Consider the following 20934-nt stretch of genomic DNA (forward strand, 5'->3'; position numbering starts at 1 on the left):
ATCCTCATGGATATGCCATAAGCTTTCATTGGTTTACATATTTTTCATTCCCACTACATGATTTTTAGAAAGAAATAGACTCTTAGGAAGCCCCCCTGTTACAGTAGCAAGAACAAGAGCAGTATTTTATTTAGCTTCCTGTTTTAGCATTACACCATGTGCATGCCATGGTTGTGTATCAAGAATGGATAAAAACTCCTCTCCAGGTAAGATGTCAAAGACGTATGGGAAGACATATATTAATGGATATCTATTTAGTCTATTCAGAGAAGGCAATGGCACCCCACTCCAGTACTTTTGCCTGGAAAATCCCATGGATGGAGGAGCCTGGTAGGCTGCAGTGCATGGGGTCGCTAGAGTCGGACACGACTGAGTGACTTCACTTTCACTTTCATGCATTGGAGAAGGAAAAGGCAACCCACTCCAGTGTTCTTTCCTGGAGAATCCCAGGGAGAGGGAAGCCTGGTGGGCTGCCGTCTCTGGGGTCACACAGAGTCAGACATGACTGAAGCAATTTAGCAGCATCAGCAGCATTTAGTCTATTGAACATGTTGCCATTCTATTGAGGACAAGGATTTTACAGGATGCCATGATCTACCTTGGTCTTTGTAAGTTAAAGGAGAATATTTAAATCTGCTACAACAGCACCATTATGTTTAATAGGAGCCCATTTTCAGATTATACCTGAGCAGAAAAGATATCTATAAATCTCTCCTATATGATACTCAGAGAGGACTCTGCCACAGCGCTTGGGGTCAGAGAACACAAAAATAGGAAGGTAAAGCCAGAGAGAACTAGGAACAGCAGCAGCCCTTCCCAGAATCAGCCAAGGACTCCAGAAATATCAGTGATCAACAGTCAGGGGAAGAAAGAGGAATGTATCCTAACTTGAAGGAGGCCAGAGACTGAACCTCAAGCGTGTCCTTTCTTAGACTACATGATAAATAACAGTTACCTTGTTCCTTAGTGGAAAGCTCTAGAGATCAAGCAGAGCCCATGCTTCTGCAGTGTGCTGACATAAGAACTATAAGAACATTGTAGGCAGGGCTCAGTACAGTAAATAAGCATGTTCTTTCGAAATCTTTCTGCTGGCTTCATGATGTGCAGAGCTAATGGCTGGTATTATTGTAGATATTCAAGTTAGATATTGTTTGATATTTGAGCGAAATGAACAATGCTCAACCATTAAGAGTCAAGATTTTCTTGCATAGATATACAAATATTCCCTGTGGAATATGGTCTTACTATGATGTGCATTTACCTGGCAATGTTACAAAATATACTTCCAAATGGGTTCTGACTTTACCATGAGAATAATTCCATGAGGTAAACAAAATCAACCTTATTAAGCTCATTTTACAGATCAGAAATTTGGTTAATGATTTTTACTCCCGGGGCTCTCTGTTGGAAGACTGAGAGAAAGAAAAGTGCTCACCAAACTAGAAGCCATCCTGAAATCAAAATATGAGGCAATCCGCTTCATAAAATCAATGGGTTGGTTTATTATAGGGTAACTTACAGAGTGGGAACAGAATCTGGTGGATAACAGTCCAGAAGCTATACTCCATCCTGCTGAGGGACCACTGGGACAAATTTATGGTTAACCTAGTGTACGGGGGTAGGTGCTTAGAAAAAATGTGCATTCCTAAATCAAGATTTATGAATCTTGTAACTAGCTGCATGGGCTTCCCTGGTGGATCGGATGGTAAAGAATCTGCCGGTAATGAAGGAGACCCAGGTTTGACCCCTGGCTCAGGAAGATCCCTCGGAGAAGAAAATAGCAATCCACTCCAGTATTCTTGCTGACTCATTGGTAAAGGCCCTGATGCTGGGAAAGACTGAAGACAAGAGTAGAAGGGAGTGACAGAGGATGAGATGGTTGGATGACATCACCAACTCAATGGACATGAGTTTAAGCAAACTCCAGGGGATAATGAAGGACAGGGAAGCCTGTCATGCTGCTGTTCATGGTGTCACAAAAACTCAGGCACAACTAAGCAACTGAACAACAACTAGTCTCATGGGTGCCAGGAACATACTAACAAAGGTCTTCATCATTGCCTGGGGAATAACACAGCCTAGAGGCCATCTGGTCCTAATGATTATTAAACAGTGCCTATTATCTACAAAGCCCTTGGCAACAGAGAAGTGGTTTAGTGCACACTACAGTCCTGGGTAGAGTCAACAGAAAGACGGAAGGAAATATAAGGGCTCAAGGTGGTGTTAGTTATGCTACCAGCCACACACACTATCCAAATATTCAGGCTGTATAAACCTTAAATCATTGTGGTAATATAACAGTAATAATGCTAATAGAACAATGCTGCCAATAACTAATATTTAATGAGCACTCACTATGCATTAGCACTCAACTATCATCTCATCTTCTGACTTATAAAACAGAAATTTTACAATTTCTCAACCCTAAATGGGAGACATAGTTACCGTCCCATCACTTCACTGGGTTAGTGACAGTTAGATGCAGTCCTGTATGTAGGGTGCTTTTGCATGTTAAATAGTAAGTGTTCATTTATCAGCCTATCACCTGGACAAATCAGTTCCTCTCTGCAGCTTACCCAGCCACCCACATTCAGCACCTCCATCTGCTTAGATTTCGCCATCTAGTTTCTTAATAACAGTATCTAAAACATGACTAATAAGAATAATAATAGTGCATTTCTTCCATTGTGAAAACCTGTCTCACTGACAAAGTATTTTACATGTTTGATCTATAATATATCCCTGGTATATATTAATCATAATTCTCATTTTTTAGACAAGATGGTTAAGCTTTGCTGCTGCTGCTGCTAAGTCGCTTCAGTCGTGTCCGACTCTGTGTGACCCCATAGACGGCAGCCCACCAGGCTCCCCTGTCCCTGGGATTCTCCAGGCAAAAACACTGGAGTGAGTTGCCATTTCCTTCTTCAAGTTAAGCTTTAGACCACTGACTTTTCTAACTCATCCCAGTAGCAAAGCGAGACTCATAGGAGATTTTTTTTTTTCATTTCACTCCATAGCTACTTCTGCTTCAAATGACTGTCCCTCTTTTTTCCAAGCCTTTTTTGTCCATATGCCTTCTTCAAAGCCTCTTACAACAACAGCTTCTGCAATGCTCCCTGCTGTCCTGAGGGAATCTGAGTTCCTGAACAATTTTAAGGAAGCTCTCCTACAATGATTATCTCTTGTTCTATTTCTCTCTAAAGAACATGCTTATGCAGGTGGGAGCCAAGTGGTCAGGCTGCCATGGTGCTCTTTCTACAGGAAATGCTCTTCTTCTGCTTATCTTGCTAGAGTATTAGAATAGTCCGTTCAAGTGTCTCCTCTCTTTGGAAGCCCCAAACCACTTCATCCAGCACTTCTCTCTTTGGGTCTGACCTGTTTGCCAGCACTGATTTTTAGTAAAACATGGGCAGTGCTTGCTTTCCCCCACATTTTGACCCATCTGTCCCACCCAGCATACATGGGATACTAAAGAGCTCAAAACATAACTTGGTCATGCCTGTGTAACCATAGCCTAGCACAGCAGATGCAAACCTACAGTCAATTATTATTATTATTATTATTTGCTCCATCAGGTTTTAGTTGTGGCTCTTGGGATCTCCATTGTGTCATAGAGGATCTTTCTTTGTGATGCATGGATTCTGTAGTTGTGGCATGTGAACTTGGTTGTTCCATATCATGTGGGATCTAGTTCCCCAACCAGGGGTCAAACCTGCGTCCTTTGCACTGTAAGGTGTATTCTTAATCATTGAATCATCCGAGAAGTCCCTACAGTCAATTTCTGAGTGAATGAATAGAAAAAGAAAGTCTGTTGCCTGTGTTACAGGGCAGAATGTCTACTGCTGCTGTAAAGCAGCTGTGCCCTGATGGGAGTTGAAGTGGCTAAAGAAGCCGCCTCTTTTTTTGTGCATCCTTAATTGCTGTTCTTTCCTGCAACATTACCAGCATAATGTGCTAATTCTTCCTCCGTGTCATCTGAACACATTTTTAAATGTATGTGGAGCCTAATCCTCGTTCCCCTCATTTGTAAAGGCCAAAGTTGAGGTGTTGTGAAGGTCTCAGCTCATGCATCAGTGAGTTTCTTTGCAGTTCAATCCATGAGGCCATTAGTTACCTAATCTCACTCTCATTCTGTTCCTGGAGTAAAAGGGAAAAAAAAAACTCCAAGGACAGGGTGACTGTCTCCATTAAAGGGAAAGAAGGGTGAGATAATTAAGAAATATTTCCCAGACTAATTAGCCTATGGAAAAGAACAACTACAAAAAATATCAGTAAGCCTTGACTGACATTTACATTAATGAACTTGAGTTCCAGACAGAAACTATGCAATCTACTAATAAATATTAGTTTGGAAATAACACAACAATGGGTTCTTTTATATGGCACTCTCTTCTTCAGAAAGCTAGCTGTTAATAAAATACGCCCAGCAAGGGGTCTGGTACAATGCTATTTCTATCTCATAAAATCCGTATTGTCTACTTCTAGTCAATAAAACTCACTATCTAATAAAACTCAATTGTGCATGATCCTGGGGCCCAGAAATTGTAGATAATTGAAATGAAAGACACAGAAATACAAATAATTGGCTGTAGTCAATAGCCCTGATGATCCCTCCCTTTTGGCTTTTTAAATATAGTTGCATTTATCAGCACTCTTTCCTAATCTCAGCATACATTATTCCTCAGTACTCCCCAAGACCTGACCCCACCCCAGAACTCTATTCTCTGAGAAGAGGCATTATTTTTCAGAAAGATCACTGAACTTTATGATCAGTTACACTAAGCTTCAAATTGCCAGTCTAGTTCTTCCTGGGTGTGTGACCTGAGCTTTTACACTAGCATTTCAGTTTCCTTATTTGTATAATTGGGATAAGAATATCTACTCTACAGATTATTGAGACAATTGAAATAAATTGAAAGGGACAGTGCATGCCAATATAACTAGCACAGTTCTCTATTCGTTCCGCTACACTGGGCAAAGAAGCACTGAGATCCTCAAGAGAAAGCAAACAGGGACCAAAAGTAAGAAACTAAGAGACCCTAAAAAACTCTAAAAGGATATAATTATTCTCTGTATAAGTAACAAATGGCCAGACTTTTTAGGTCTTCTGTAGCCTTATAACTGCAACATCTCTGAGAATTCATTCTGGCTGGAAAGTAAAAGTGTTAGTCATTGGGTCATATCTGACTCTTTGTGACCCCGTGGACTGCAGCCCACCAGGCTCCTCTGTCCATGGAATTCTCCAGGCAAGAATACTGGAGTGGGTAGCCATTCCCTTCTTCAGGGGATCTTTCTGACCCAGGGATTGAAGCTGGGTCTCCTGCATTGCAGGCAGCTTCTTTACCATCTGAGCCACCAGGGAAGCCCTCGTTCTGGCTGGAGAGAGGGTGTTTCCCATATCAGCTTGAATTGAGGCTAAGTGTGTATCCAGAAGGCAACAGGAGCATTGGTAGCTGACAACTCAGCATCCCACCAAAGCTCAGTTATAGGAAAAAGAAGAGCCCTGGAAAACCTGGACTTCTTTGGACCTTAGTTGTACATGGAGGATGTAAGCTTGCCTCATCTCCCCTATGCTTCTATTGGGTGGGTTAAAATGTTTATTGGGGTTTTCTGTAAGATGCTACAGAAGACCTGAATGACATTTTCGGCCAACCTAAGTATTGTTGTTCAGTTACTAAGTCATATCCAACTCTGGGACCCCATGGACTGCAGCACACCAAGCTTCCCTGTCCTTTGCTATCTCCCAGAATTTGCTTAAACTCATGTCCATTAAGTCAGTGACCATCTGACCATCTCATCCTCTGTTGCTACCTTCTCCTCCTGCCCTCAGTATTCCCAGCATCAGGGTCTTTTTCAATGAGTCATCTCTTTGCATCACATGGCCAAAGTATTGGAGTTTCAGCATCAGTCCTTCCAGTGAATATTCATAGTTGATTTCCTTTAGGATTGACTTGTTTGATCTCCTTGCTATCCAAGGAACTCTCAAGAGTCTTCTCCACAGTTCAAAAACACCAGTTCTTCAGTGCTCTGTCTTCTTTATGGCCCAACTCTCACATCCATACGTGACTAATGGAATAGCTAATATTATACATGTCTATACTGGGTGAGGAAGGATGGACTTGAAGAGAGAGAAGAAAAACTTAATGAACACCTCAAATGGTCACAGGAAGAACTTCTATTTATCAAAGTGATATCTATTTCCTTTTGAAACAGCAAATACTATTTCCCCCAGAGCTGACTTTAAGTGTGTCTCACCATCTAGCTGTTTCCACTTCTACTCCTTCCTCTATACCTACTATCACCAACATTTACATGGAGATCTACGCCTCTAACCACATCTTCATCCCTATTACCATTATTCTCTCCACCAAAAATTAGGTGTGGAGACCTAGGGATGTTGTGTTCATTTTTCTGTTTTGTTTCATTTCTAGTGTTTACACAGACTGTGATTCTGGCCTGGTCTTGTAATGAAAGTTGCTCTTTGCTGCATAAACTTCATTTATTCCTATTTCATCCTCTAAAGCTAGGACATCCACAACCTCCTTCAGGTAGGCTTATTGGCAGCCCTGATCTTTATTCATCATGCAATTCTTGAACTCCTGCATAATGTATTACTGTGGCAATAACGAACCCTAAATCTATATGAACTAACAAAAGATGTGGAGTTTGAAATTGTGTCACCCAAATCATCTAGGACATGTGGTCTTTACACTTAAAGATTGTGATGCCCCATTTTCAATTAAATATAGTTCCCATTTTTTTCATCTTGTAATCATCTGAGGCTCTCAAGGATGGGGCCACGGCTATTCCATCATATGTAGCCCTAGTGAGTGTGTGTGTTAAGTCACTTCAATCATGTCCAACTCTTTGTGATGCTATGGATTGTAGCCTGCCAGTCTCTTCTGTCCATGCGGATTCTCAAGGCAAGAATACTGGAGTGGGCTACCGTGCCTTCTCCAGGGGATCTTCCTGACACAGGGATTGAACCTGAGTCTGTTACATCTACCTGCATTGGGAGGTGAGATCCTTACCACTAGTGCCACCTGGGAAGCCCATGTGGCCCCAGAGCTGTAGCTGAATTAGAGAGGCCTGAAAAATGGTCCTAAGACTTCATATTTTAAACTTTTTCATTACTGCAGCCATAGAGTGACCAGAAGTGGAAGACGAACTAACATGGGGGGGGCGGTGGTGGTGAAATAACTAGTGCTAACCATAGGACTAAGGAGCTTCCCTGCTGGCTCAGTGGTAAAGAATCTCCTTCTTTAGATTCTCCTAAAGAATCTCCCAGAAGACTCAGGTTCGATCCCAGGGTCAGGTAGATCCCCTGGAGAAGGAAATGGCAAACTACTCCAGTGTTCTTGCCTGGGAAGTCTCATGGACAGAGGAGCCTGATGGGCTACAGTCCAAGGGGTTGCAAAAGAGCTGGACGTGACTCAGTGACTAAACAACCACCACCACAAGACTAAAGTGTGTGAGTGTGTGTGTGTGTGTGCGCGCGCGCGCATGTGTGTGAAATCCACAAAGTCAAGTAAACACTGGAACTGGCTGACTGGGAGCACTGGAGTCCTTCTGTATACATGGATTAGATTAATTGTCACATCCTCCAGGCAGTGTCCCTGCATCAGGAAAGCTCTGGCAACTGTAAATAACATGCTCCTTGCTCTTTTACCATGGTATATGCTATTTTGTCATGAAGAGTCAGACACAACTGAGCGACTGAACTGAACTGATGCTGTTTTGTGTTTTGAGAATGTACCATTCCCAACTGCTTTAGGTCTTAGAAATAACATTCTCTAAGAGGTGACCCCTTCCTATCTAGACTAGATAATATGTCCCTGCCCTGAGTTATCCCATTTATCACTTTTTCCTTTCACATGACACATATTATGTTCCATGTACACACCCATCTTCTTTACCAGAGCTTGATTCCAAGAGCTAGATGGCCCTTTCCATCTCCACCCTTCACTGCATAGAATAGGCGTGGATGCAGCATTGAGGTTCCATCAGTGTTTTTTAAATGTTTGAATAAATAAAACTACCCATTACACTTTTATGATATCTATTTTTCTTTATTTAAAATTTGCTTTCCATGTTAATTTTAATTAGATTTTATTTGCATATAAGTGAGAAAAGAGAGGAAAGAAAGGAAAAGCTTCATTTTGGCTGCATCTACATAAGACCTGGTATGGAAAACAACTCTGTCAACCCAGTCTTTTGATCTTAAATTGTAATCAAACATAAACTCTGAGCTTATTCTCTAGTTATGTAGATGTCATGGCTTAGAATCCAATTTCATAAGTGAAACCCAATTCTAGAGAAATTTTCATTATCAATACTCATGTGTTGAACATAAAACATTGCTGTTTTGGATTTTTTTCTTAAGGATGAAATTAAAACTCATGTCCAACTGTAAGGTGCTTACCTTCTGATAAGGAGAGATGGATATATATGTGTGTGTGTGTGTGTGTGTGTGTGTGTGTGTGTTTGCCAGGTATAGAAATAGTATCAGCAGCAGTAGAGATCAGGATGAATTTGTACTTGCCAGTGAACAGATGGCAAGCCTTGCACATGTGGAGAAATTGGTGGCCATTCTGGGTGAAAGAAATTACAAGATCATGGCCACCCAGGGTCTTGTAGCCTGGAGATTGATGCTGTTTTGCTGAAGTAAACAGTCTGTGGAGAAGGGCACTAGGTCATAAACCAGGAGATAAGCCAAAGGGATGCCCAGCCAAGGCTTTCTCTACTGTGTTTGGTATTTGGGGACAATTCAGTTTTGCTGGATTTCCTGGAGAAGTTCAGAGCAGTAAGCACAGATTTCCTCAATGAAAAACAAAGAATTAAAAAGTGCTAGATAAAAGAGATACATTAGAGATTATTCATGACAGATAGGGCTTCCCTGGTGGCTCAGAGGTTAAAGCATCTGCCTGGAATGCGGGAGACCCAGGTTCGATCCCTGGGTCGGGAAGATCCCCTGGAGAAGGAAATGGCAACCCACTCCAGTACTCTTGCCTGGAGAATCCCATGGAGGGAAGAGCCTGGTAGGCTACAGTCCATGTGGTGAGGAAGCCTAGGGCAGAAAGCTGGAGGAGCAGAGGCCCCTCCCCCTTGTCTGTGACTACATCTCATAGGTGTTTGTGGTCAGAGTTGGAGAAACCCAATTCCTGACTAAAGGCTGAATGTCCCTGGGCTCCTTTTCTTTTGCATCTGCAGGTGTTGCTCCCACACAACAACAGGTGAGGGCAGAGAGGCCAGCATACAGTAGGGCCCACAGGTTCTTAAACATATTTGTGTCATGATTCATACATCAAAATTGTTTTTTCATTCAGGATATTTAGAATGATTCAACACTCCTATCCTGGAGGACCTGGCATTCTTAATGGAGCTGTGTTAAGTGAAGTTTTAGTATGGAGCCTAACACACCATAGTGAAGGGGCCATGGCTTTTATTTTTATTTTTTTTTTTATTTTTAAACTTTACATAATTGTATTAGTTTTGCCAAATATCAAAATGAATCCATCACAGGTATACATGTGTTCCCCATTCTGAACCCTCCTCCCTCCTCCCGCCCCATACCATCCCTCTGGGTCATCCCAGTGCACTAGCCCCAAGCATCCAGTATCGTGCGTCGAACCTGGACTGGCATCTCGTTTCATACATGATATTTTACATGTTTCAATGTCATTCTCCCAAATCTTCCCACCCTCTCCCTCTCCCACAGAGTCCATAAGACTGTTCTATACATCAGTGTCTCTTTTGCTGTCTCGTACACAGGGTTATTGTTAGCATCTTTCTAAATTCCATATATATGCGTTATTATACTGTATTGGTGTTTTTCTTTCTGGCTTACTTCACTCTGTATAATAGGCTCCAGTTTCATCCACCTCATTAGAACTGATTCAAATGTTTTCTTTTTAATGGCTGAGTAATACTCCATTGTGTATATGTACCACTGCTTTCTTATCCATTCATCTGCTGATGAACATCTAGGTTGCTTCCATGTCCTGGCTATTACAAACACTGCTGTGATGAACATTGGGGTACACGTGTCTCTTTCCCTTCTGGTTTCCTCAGTGTGTATGCCCAGCAGTGGGATTGCTGGATCATAAGGCAGTTCTAGTTCCAGTTTTTTAAGGAATGTCCACACTGTTCTCCATAGTGGCTGTACTAGTTTGCATTCCCACCAACAGTGTAAGAGGGTTCCCTTTCCTCCACACCCTCTCCGGCATTTATTATTTGTAGACTTTTGGATCGCAGCCATTCTGACTGGTGTGAAATGGTACCTCATAGTGGTCTTGATTTGCATTTCTCTGATAATGAGTGATGTTGAGCATCTTTTCATGTGTTTGCGATCTTGAGAAAGAAGAATGGAACTCAAGGAATCAACCTACCTGACTTCAGGCTCTACTACAAAGCCACAGTTATCAAGACAGTATGGTACTGGCACAAAGACAGAAATATAAATCAATGGAACAAAATAGAAAGCCCAGAGATAAATCCACGCACATATGGACACCTTATATTTGACAAAGGAGGCAAGAATATACAATGGATTAAAGACAATCTCTTTAACAAGTAGTGCTGGGAAAACTGGTCAACCACTTGTAAAAGAATGAAACTAGAACACTTTCTAACACCATACACAAAAATAAACTCAAAATGGATTAAAGATCTCAACGTAAGACCAGAAACTATAAAACTCCTAGAGGAGAACAAAGGCAAAACACTCTCTGACATACATCACAGCAGGATCCTCTATGACCCACCTCCCAGAATATTGGAAATAAAAGCAAAAATAAACAAATGGGACCTAATTAAACTTAAAAGCTTCTGCACATCAAAGGAAACTATCAGCAAGGTGAAAAGGCAGCCTTCAGAATGGGAGAAAATAATAGCAAATGAAACACCTGACAAACAACTAATCTCAAAAATATACAAGCAACTCCTACAGCTCAACTCCAGAAAAATAAATGACCCAATCAAAAAACGGGCCAAAGAACTAAACAGACATTTCTCCAAAGAAGACATACAGATGGCTAACAAACACATGAAAAGGGGCCATGGCTTTTAGAAATAAGTATACGAGCCTTTAGGGGCCTCCCTAGTGGCACTGGTGGTAAAGAACCTGCCTGCCAAAGAAGGACTCATAAGAGATGCAGGTACTATCCCTGGGTTGGGAAGCTTCCCTGGAAGAGGGCATAGCAATCAACTCCAGTATTTTTGCCTGGAGAATCCCACAGACAGAGGAGCCTGGCAGGCAATGGCCCATAGGGTCACTCAGAGTCAGACAGGATTGAAGTGACGTAGAAGCATACGTGCTATTTCATATAGACCTTTCATTTTTATTTTCATTTAGGTATTTCACTAAGATTCACTACTTTATCTTTTTTTTAACTTTTATTTTATATTGGTATACAGAATGGCTACCCACTCTAGTATCCTTGCCTGGAGAATTTCAGGGACAGAGGAGCCCAGCAGGCTAGGTCCATGGGGTTGCAGAGTTGGATATGACTAACCAACTGACACACCTAGTTAATTTACAGTATTGTGTTAGTTTCAGATGTGGCTAAGTGATTCAGTTACACATATATCCCCTCTTTTTCAGACTCTTTCCCCATATAGATGATTACAGAATATTGAGTATAATTCTCTGTGTTATATGGTAGGTCCCTTTTGGTTGTTTTGTATATAATAGTATAGATATGTTAATCCCAAACTCCTAATTTATGCCCCCCCACCACGTTTTCCCTTTAGTAACTGAAAGTTTGTTTTCAAAATCTATGAGTCTGTTTCTGTTTTGTAAATAAATTCATTTGTATGAGTTCATCCTTCAACTGCCACACATTGAACCTTCCACTAAACCGGCAGTCTCCGAGCACCTGGAGCTCCAGGGTAAGCTGTGCTCTACTCTCAAAACCAAATTGAAGAATTAGTCCCTGAGGTTGAAAGAAAATCTATTTGATTTGGTTACTGACAGAAGAATAAGTGGCTGTCTTACTCCTCTCTAATCTCTTAAGAAGGTGTAGAGGAGCCCACATGATCTGAGCCTCTCCAGTTGCTAACCCTCCAGTCTCTGTCTGTCTCTCCTTCTCACACTGTATCATTCTCGCTTATACACACTCAGCTCTGTATCAGCCTTCTTGAATAACTCATGATTCTACAAGGAGTTATGCTCCACCCACTGCCATCAGCTTTTGCATAGAGAACTGTTCCTCCCTAGAATACTTCTTGCCTCTTCCTTCCAAGATGCCATTGATGCTGTTTATTATATTTGAGACAATATAGACAAGGACATATTTTCTTACACTTCAATCCTACAACTGTTCAGACTTTATTTCTTCATAGAAATAAACCTCTATGGTAATTGTCCATTCACTTGTTTTACTTTTTCTGCTATAAGACTATGAGCTACTCCTAAGCAAAGGCCATCATTTTTATTTTTAATCAAGAAATTCTGGGACTTCTCTGGTGGTCCAGTGGAAAAGAGTCTGAGCTCCCAATGCAGCAGGCCCGAGTTTGACCCTGATTGGGGAATTCGATTCCATGTGCTGCAACTAAAGAATTCATATGCCATAACTAAAGATCCCAGGTGCCATAGCTAAGACATGGTGCAGCCAAATAAATAAATAAAAATACTTTTTAAAGAAATAAATTCTAGTATCTTTATAATAAGGATAAACAGTGCTGAATAAGGTATTTGATAGAAATCTCCCTGTTTCCAGAACTACAACACTCACCCGTGAGTATGCATACACAGACACACACAGAGGTCTAAGCTGAAAAAAAATCTCCAAAATGCCATCCGATCACCCTCAGGCTACTGAACAAATAACTATTCCCATTTGAAAGATGTTAAAGAGAAGTTGATATACTCTCCTAGAGCAGGCCCAGCCCTGGACAAAGCAGTGGTACAATTTGCTTTGAGAACTCACCTGTGTTGGTGTAGCCTTCTTCAGATGACTTTCACCTCCTCTCTGCAAGGTGAATGGGGCCTCGGTACTGACACCTAGAGATCCTGTATTTGTCACCTGAGAAAACTTCAATATGCTCACATACAGGGTGTTTCAGAGAGTGGCAAAGGAGACTCTGGTCTATATCTACTTCCTTTGGCTTCTTATTGGACTTGGTATTGCTGAATAGAGATATTTGAGAATTCTGTGCCCAATCACTGTCATTAATCACAGTAAGGAATTGATGTTTTCAAGTATCTGTAGTGGGATTTTGAGCTTTGAATTTCATGGGAAGAATTGAAATATGATAAATATTGATAACAACTATAAATAGCAGGCAGCTGACAAAAATTGTCACTGCTAGTATGTTGAATTATGCAATTAAAAAAAAATTAATGAGCAGTATTTCATTTTATCCTCAGAATGGCTCAGTTAAAGCAGGTGAGACAGAGGCTGCTATTTCATTAACAATGAGAAAAGAACAACAAGGCGCAGAGAGGAAGAGCCAGGTATTTGAAGTCAGGAAGCTGGTGCCAGCTCTCTTGACACCAAGGCAGATGTACTTTCCAGAAGCTGCCACTTCAGTTCAGATCCTAGCTGCTAATGTCCAGATGCCTAATGTGCCCAAATCATTCACACCACTGTTTTGTTCTAAAATGCAACCTACACACATGCGTGAGTGCACACACACACACACGTCCTCTCCTGATGCTTCCTAACCAAGAGGTAGGACACAAGTATATTAGAAATTTTTCAAATCAAATTCAACTTCTTTCAGTGCTAAGGACCTGAACACTCCAGCCATTTCACCCAGGAGTTCCTCTTCTAAAAATTTACTTTAGATAAAGAGCCAAGGGCACAGATTTTGATGTTCATCTCAGAATTATGAAAGTCAATATTTGAAAACAAACTTTGACATTAGAAGAACACTCAGAGAATTTATGTTGTATCCATCTTGGGAAGCTGTCAAACTTGTCACTTGCAAAGAATATTTTACAAGCTGTGAGATGTTTGTGACTTTAAATAAGTACATTAAGAATAAATAATGAAAACTATATCAAATTGTTATTAGTAGGCATCTTGAATCATACACTTATGGATGATTTTGTTTTCTTTGTTTTAGTCATAATATTTAAAAATAAATGTATTTGAGTAATAAAAATTAAGATTTATTAGTAAAAATGATAAACTTAATGTATCTTTTCATTTAGTGTGCCATGTTGAGTTCCTCTTATAGCCACTATTCTAAGAGGCTAAAATACACCAGTCTCTACCTTGTGGAGCTCACATTTGTGTGGGTGGGAGGTTGGAGAGACACAAGTTTGATAATAAGCAATAAACATGCCAAATAAATGACATGACATCTCTTCATTTAACAAACAGTTTATAATGATTTCTCTGTGCCAGCTGATACTCTAATTAGAAGATGACATTAAAAAAAGGAAAAAAAAAACTGTATAGGATACAGAGCTTACAGGCAAAGGGTGAGTTGCAATTTTAAATAAGATGAGCAGAGGAGAGCTCATCATTGACAGGGTAGCCTTTGAACAAAGTCACAGAAGAGGTGACAGCCTTAATCAAAACAGTCCCTTATTTGAAATCTTGGGGCCAGGTTTGTTTTCAGAATTTTTCAAAATTTAGAGAAGAAATTACATGCATGTATTGTTAACTAATACTTCAATGGGGCCCAAGGCAGTACTCTTTATCAAAGGCATTGCTATTGTTGCAGGGCAACATAGGAATATTCACACAAAGTGGTATCTATCAAGAATATATTTGTTTTTTTTGTTCAGTCGCTAAGTTGTGTCAAACTCTTTGCGACACCATGGACTGCAACATGCCAGGCTTCCCTGTCCTTCACTAGCTCCTGGAGTTTCCTCAAATTTATGTCCATCGAATCAGCGATGCCATCCAACCATCTCATCCTCTGTTGCCCTCTTCTCCTCCCGGACTCTATTAGCCCACATCAGTTCAGGTTTGGTTTCTCCACTAAATATGTTGCAGGGAATAGTTGTTTAATTTCAAGCCTTTTTGGATTTCAGAAACACAAACAAGGGGCTGTAAGATTTTGTGATACTCTGCAATCTCAGATAACCTTTCATATTTATTGTCATCATGGTGTTCCCCTTTTGCTCCACGTGCATTCTGATAACAATGCAGCTCAAAGATGGACTTGGAACAGTTCAGATGTTAGTGGATGGTGTGGGTTCCTTACTGCCTGTGCTGATGAGCTATCACCAGAAATCCAAATGGCCCAGGCTTTCCTACCAGAGGGGATTCCTGCTCTGCAATGAGACTTAGGGTAGCTTACTCCTGAATGTTCCTCCACTGTAAGAAAATGCTAGTCCATAAAGGCACAAATATTTTGCATAATCTCCTGATAGCCATCTTGTGTGCATGCTCATTCAGTCATGTCTGACTCTTTGTGAGCCCACAGACCCCGCCAAGGCTCCTCAGTCCATAGGATTTTTCCAGCAATAATACCACTGAGACAGCTGGGTATTCTGATGGCCATCTTAAACAGCAACTATTTCAAAGGCAATGCACTGACATGGATACACTTGAGAGATGAATAAAATCCACACTTTGTATTGTGAACCTGATGCTGGTATATGTAAGGAATTCATTAAGTATGAGTTGAGGAAATATTTGAATAAATGAAGATGCCTGGCTGCATGCTCATCCACATTTACTGCTCACTCTTTGCCCCACTCTGGAGTCTCCCAGGTGAACTGCTTCATGTTCTAAGCTACACTGAATGCTTTCAAATATTCTCAATTTGTTTTGGCTTACATATTCCAAAAGCTAATTAAAAAAATACTTTACCATGGAAAAGTCACACTGCCATGAGGCAAAGACTTGTTTTTGTTCTGTGCTGTATTCTCAGGTCCTTAAACTGTGCCTATAAAACAGTAGACATCATATATATAATATTTATGTATGTGTACATATATATATAAAACTTTCAGAAGCAACATACAAACACACATAAATGGAATTATGTATACATGGAATTGTAACTGTATTTTATTATATCTCCAATTCTATATATATATATATGGGAGTCAAGAATATTGCCACAATTGCCCTTAAACACTCTGAATTCCTATAAAATTCAGGGCAAATATGCTTTTCTACTTTTTTGGACTCCAGGTTAATTGTATAAGTTCAGTTCAGTTCAGTTGCTTAGTTGTGTCCGACTCTTTGTGACCCCAAGGACTGCAGCATGCCAGGCCTCCCTGTCCATCACCAGCTCCTGGAGTTTACTCAAACTCAGGTCCTTTGAGTCGACGATCCCCTCCAACCATCTTCTCCTCTGTCATCCCCTTCTCCTCCTGCCTTCAATCTTTCCCAGCATCAGGGTCTTTTCAAATGAATCAGTTCTTCACATCAGATGGCCAAAGTATTAGACTTTCAGCTTCATCATCAGTCCTTCCAATGAATATTCAGGACTGATTTCCTTTAGGATGGACTGGTTGGACTTCCTTGCTGTCCAAGGGACTCTCAAGAGTCTTCTCCAACACCACAGTTCAAAAGCATCAATTCCTCTGCACTCAGCTTTCTTTATAGTTCAATTCTCACATCCCTACACGACTCCTGGAAAAAGGCAAAGCTTTGACTAGACGGATCTTTGTTGGCAAAGTAATGTCTCTGCTTTTTAATATGCTGTCTAGGTTGGCCATAACTTTTCTTCCAAGGAGTAAGCGTCTTTTAATTTCATGGCTGCAGTCACCATCTGCAGTGATTTTGGAGGCTCCCAAAATAAATTATGTCACTGTTTCCATTGTTTCCCCATCTATTTGCCATGAAGTGATGGGACCAGATGCCATGATCTGAGTTTTCTGAATGTTGACTTTTAAGCCAACTTTTCCACTCTCCTCTTTCACTTTCCTCAAGAGGCTTTTAGTTCCTCTTCACTTTCTGCCATAAGGGTGGTGTCATCTGCATATCTAAGGTTATTCATATTTCTCCCGGCAATCTTGATTCCAGCTTGTGCTTCATCCAGTCCAGCATTTCTCATGATGTACTCTGAATATAAGTTAAATAAACAGGTTGACAATAGATAGCCTTAATGTACTCCTTTCCCGATTTGGAATCAGTCTGTCATTCCATGTCCAGTTCTAATTGTTGCTTCTTGACTTGCATACAGGTTAATTGTATACAGTACTTGTTTACTTGGGACCCATCATGGCTGTGAGCGTTCCATTAAATTCATTTTTATTTCCAACCAGATCATCTAACCCTTCTCCAGTCAGTCTTGCCATAAGTCCTACTCCACCCACTCCAGTATAACATTCTTCTAGTCATGACATTATTTGGGGTCCTTTATATGATATTTTATTTTGATAAGTGAGCAAGGAGAAAATGTGAATGTTCAGACACTAAACCTTGATGCAAGAAGGAGAGGAAATAGTAGTTTGCTACGTGTGATCCAAGGTCGTGCCTGTTACAGAGCAGAGGAGCCTATAAAGAATCAAGCTTATTCCCAAGGCAGTGAAAATGGAGGTTAATATCACAAACAAGCCAGCTTCACAGTTGCATTATCTGGATTCAGAGCTCTTTAGGATGTGTAACCAGGGCAAATAGCCTGATTTTCTACATTACTTCTCCTTAGCTTAAAAAAAAAAAAATCTTCTTTGAACAAAAGGAAAACAAAAACAAAAAAAAATACCCTTTTCAAGGGCCATCATGAGTTCTGGGAGCAGGCATAAAATGAACAGGGAGAATGCAGGGGAGAAATAATGCCATTGAGGCTGCAGGCTCTCCTTCTCCTCTGACAGCGCTGGCTGTAAAGTAAAACCCTGCAGTTTCTACGGAGCCAAGAAGCATGAGACAGCTCACATCTGGCCAGGCTACCTGAGAGTGTTTTGTTTCTGCCAGAACAGTCCCCTTGGCACTTGTGAGGACCAACTTCTTAACTTCCTGGACCACTCCTGCTGGTGATGATCCTGAGTTTTGACTTTAGCTGCTGTTCAACTACCTCTCTCCTGGCAGTTGAAAATCTAAGCTTCTGTCTCTCTTACATCCTCTGCATCACTCCAAAACATCTTGGAAATGGTGAAGCAGAAGAAAAAGTCCTCAATTCTGTCTACTTAAAACAAACACTATAGTGGGACTTCCCTGGTGGTCTAGTGGTTAGGAGTCTGCACTTTCACTGCTGAAGGCTGTGGCTCAATCCCTGGTAGGGGAACTAAGAAAGACCCCATAAGCCACGTGGCAAGGCCAAAAACAAAAAGATACTATGGAAAGTAAAGGATTTAATTCCCAAACAAAACATTTTTTTTTTTTACAAGGCCCTGTGAAATGTATTTCTGATTTTAAAGGAACAGAACTGGAAACTGGAAAGTATATGTCTGCTGTTATACCTAAATATATAAAAATTTTAATACCTATTATATTTGTCAATGTGCTAAACAAACTGAGACTTGAAATGCAGAGACACACGGTTTTAAACATGCCTAAGATGCAAGTACCTCAGCTTGTTTATTCATTGTGTGCAGCCATTAATTCCCTTACCCAATAAAAGTTATAACTACAAGCCAGGGGCTCTGCTGGTAACTTGCAAATGGCCATTGATAAGGATAATAGGAACATATAATCTAGAGATGCTGGGTTAGAGACTTGGGGTATTTATTGCTCAGGATCCCCACCCCTGTTCTGAAGGGCTCTCAGTTATTTTTATTGACACACCCAAATCTGTACAGTTATTTTAAGAGTATGCCTCAGGATTTCCCTGTTGGTTCAGTGGTTAAGATTCCACACACCCAGTGCAGAGGGACCAGGTTCAATCCCTGATCGGGAGTTAGATCTAGCATTCTGCAAATAAAAGACCCTGCACACTGCAATGAAGATCACACATCCTGCAGTTAAGACTTGGCACAGCCAAATAGCTAAATTTAAGGGAAATTAATAATAAAAAGGGTGTGCCTATTTAATACCTACTCCTTGCCCATGCATTAAGCTTTGTGCTAGGAATGCACATGTAATAAACTCAGAATGTGGGAAGTGTCTCGAGGGCAGGCGGCACACGAGGAGTCCTAAGTTAAGGGCCAATTTAGTGTAGGATGTGATGCTGTACCTAAGATCCCATACTGCGGCAGAGAAAAGAGGGTTCTAGGATGTAGAGAGAGCACATGACCAGAGCCCATGGGAGAGACAGCCTGCCATGGAAAAAAATTCAAGATAGCTAGATCATTGAATACACAGGGAGAGCAGTTCATTACAGGGAGTGAATTGGTCTGGAGTTTGTGATAAGAAGACTTGGGGCTGGTATTAGGAATTTGGGCTGTCTCATAAAAGCAATCCCACGCCATGGAAGATTTGCAAACAGAGGACAGACAGAAACACATTCTCTCCCGTGTCCTTCAGATTCATCCTGCTCTGCCTGCAGGATGACTGTTCCTTCTCTGACCATCCGCTTGAGCTTTCTTTCAGGACTTGGTGGTAATGCTAACCTTGCGAGAAGGACTTGGGCGTGTGATGAACCACATTTAAAAATCTACTCTGCCACTTGCTGGATGTGAGATTTTAGACATCGCCTTGCAAAGATGTTCTTCCTTAATTGGGCCTCCTAATGGGCTACTAATTAAGTCTATGTTTCAACACTTTAAAAATGTTCTCCTCTGTTGTCGTTGTCATATGAATTTCAATTAAATGTCTTAACTCACTGGCCTTGGGCACTTAAGTGGATTGCCAAGATGAAGTCATTTAAACATATATATCTATTTCAAGACCGCTTATGTGAAAGATAACAAAGGAACTAGCTCTGTGAAGTTTTCCCATGGAGATGATAATGAACCCTTGTCTCCTCAGCCTTAATAATCCTTGTTTATCCTTCTGCCAGGCAGCTTAGTGATAAAGAATCTGTCTGCCAAGCAAGGGGATGTGGGTTCAATCCCTGGGTTGGAAAGATACCCTGGAGAAAAAAATGACAATCTACTCCAATATTCTTGCCTGGGAAATCCCATGGACAGAGGAGCCTGGCAGGCTACAGTCTATGGGGTTTGAGAGTCAGACCTGACTTAGAAACTGAACAGCAACAGCAGCGTCATTTTGCTGAGGTTGGCAAAGATCTCAGACCCAAGAATCGAGAAAGAACAAGCATAATTAGATTATGGGAATGTAAGCTGGTGCAGCCACTAAGGAAAATAGTTTGGAGATTCCTCATAAAACTACAAATAGAGTTGCCATATGATCCAGCAATGCCATTCCTTGGCATATATACAGAGTAAACTATAACTTAAAAAGATACATGCACCCCTATGTTCATAGCAGCATTATATATGATAGTCAAGACATGGAAGCAACCTAAATGTCCATTTACAGATGAATGGATAAAGAAGATGTGGTACAAATATACTATGGAATGCTACTTAGTCTTAAAAAAGGAGTAAATAATGCCATTTGCAGCAACATGGATGTACTTAGAGATTATCATACTAAATGAAGTAAATTGGAAAGAGAAAGGCAAATATCATAAGATTACATTTGTGTTGAATCTAAAATATGACATAAATGAACTTATCTATGAAACAGTCTCACAGGCACAGAGAATAAGACTTGTGGTTTCCAGGAGACAGAGGTTGGGGAGAGTGATGGATAGGGAGTTGGGATTAATAGATGAAAATATTATGTATAGAATAGATAAACAACAAGGTTCTACTGTATAGCAAAGGGAACTATAGTCAATATCCTGTGATAAAACATAAAGGAAAAGAATAAGAAAAAGGATATATATACACACACACACACACACACACGTGTGAATCACTTTTCTGTGAGGCAGAAATTAACACAACATTATAAATCAAGTATACTTCAATTATTTAAGAAAAAGAATAGCAGTCAGTAGTTTATCCTGGACATATACTGCATGTGTTTGACCCAAAGGTACATGTGTCCTTAGTCATATAATAATGCATTAATTATCTGGTAAGCATCAGACACTTATTAAGAAAACTGAAACTTCTTAAAGGGCAGGTAAGTG

The 20934-nt window shown here is 40.6% G+C and overlaps 1 protein-coding gene and 1 non-coding gene across 2 annotated transcripts in view; both read left to right on the forward strand.

Moving 5' to 3' along the window:
* The window catches only part of CNTNAP5 (contactin associated protein family member 5), a 1031770-nt gene that overhangs the window by 115786 nt on the left and 895050 nt on the right, over positions 1–20934 (forward strand). The gene's annotated exons all lie outside the window — the stretch shown is intronic.
* Positions 8894–8965, forward strand: TRNAS-GGA (transfer RNA serine (anticodon GGA)). Its single transcript has one exon. It is a non-coding gene; the product is annotated as a tRNA-Ser (tRNA).

This window comes from Bos indicus, chromosome 2, assembly GCF_029378745.1.
Source record: "Bos indicus isolate NIAB-ARS_2022 breed Sahiwal x Tharparkar chromosome 2, NIAB-ARS_B.indTharparkar_mat_pri_1.0, whole genome shotgun sequence".
Classification (NCBI taxonomy): Eukaryota; Metazoa; Chordata; class Mammalia; order Artiodactyla; family Bovidae; genus Bos; species Bos indicus.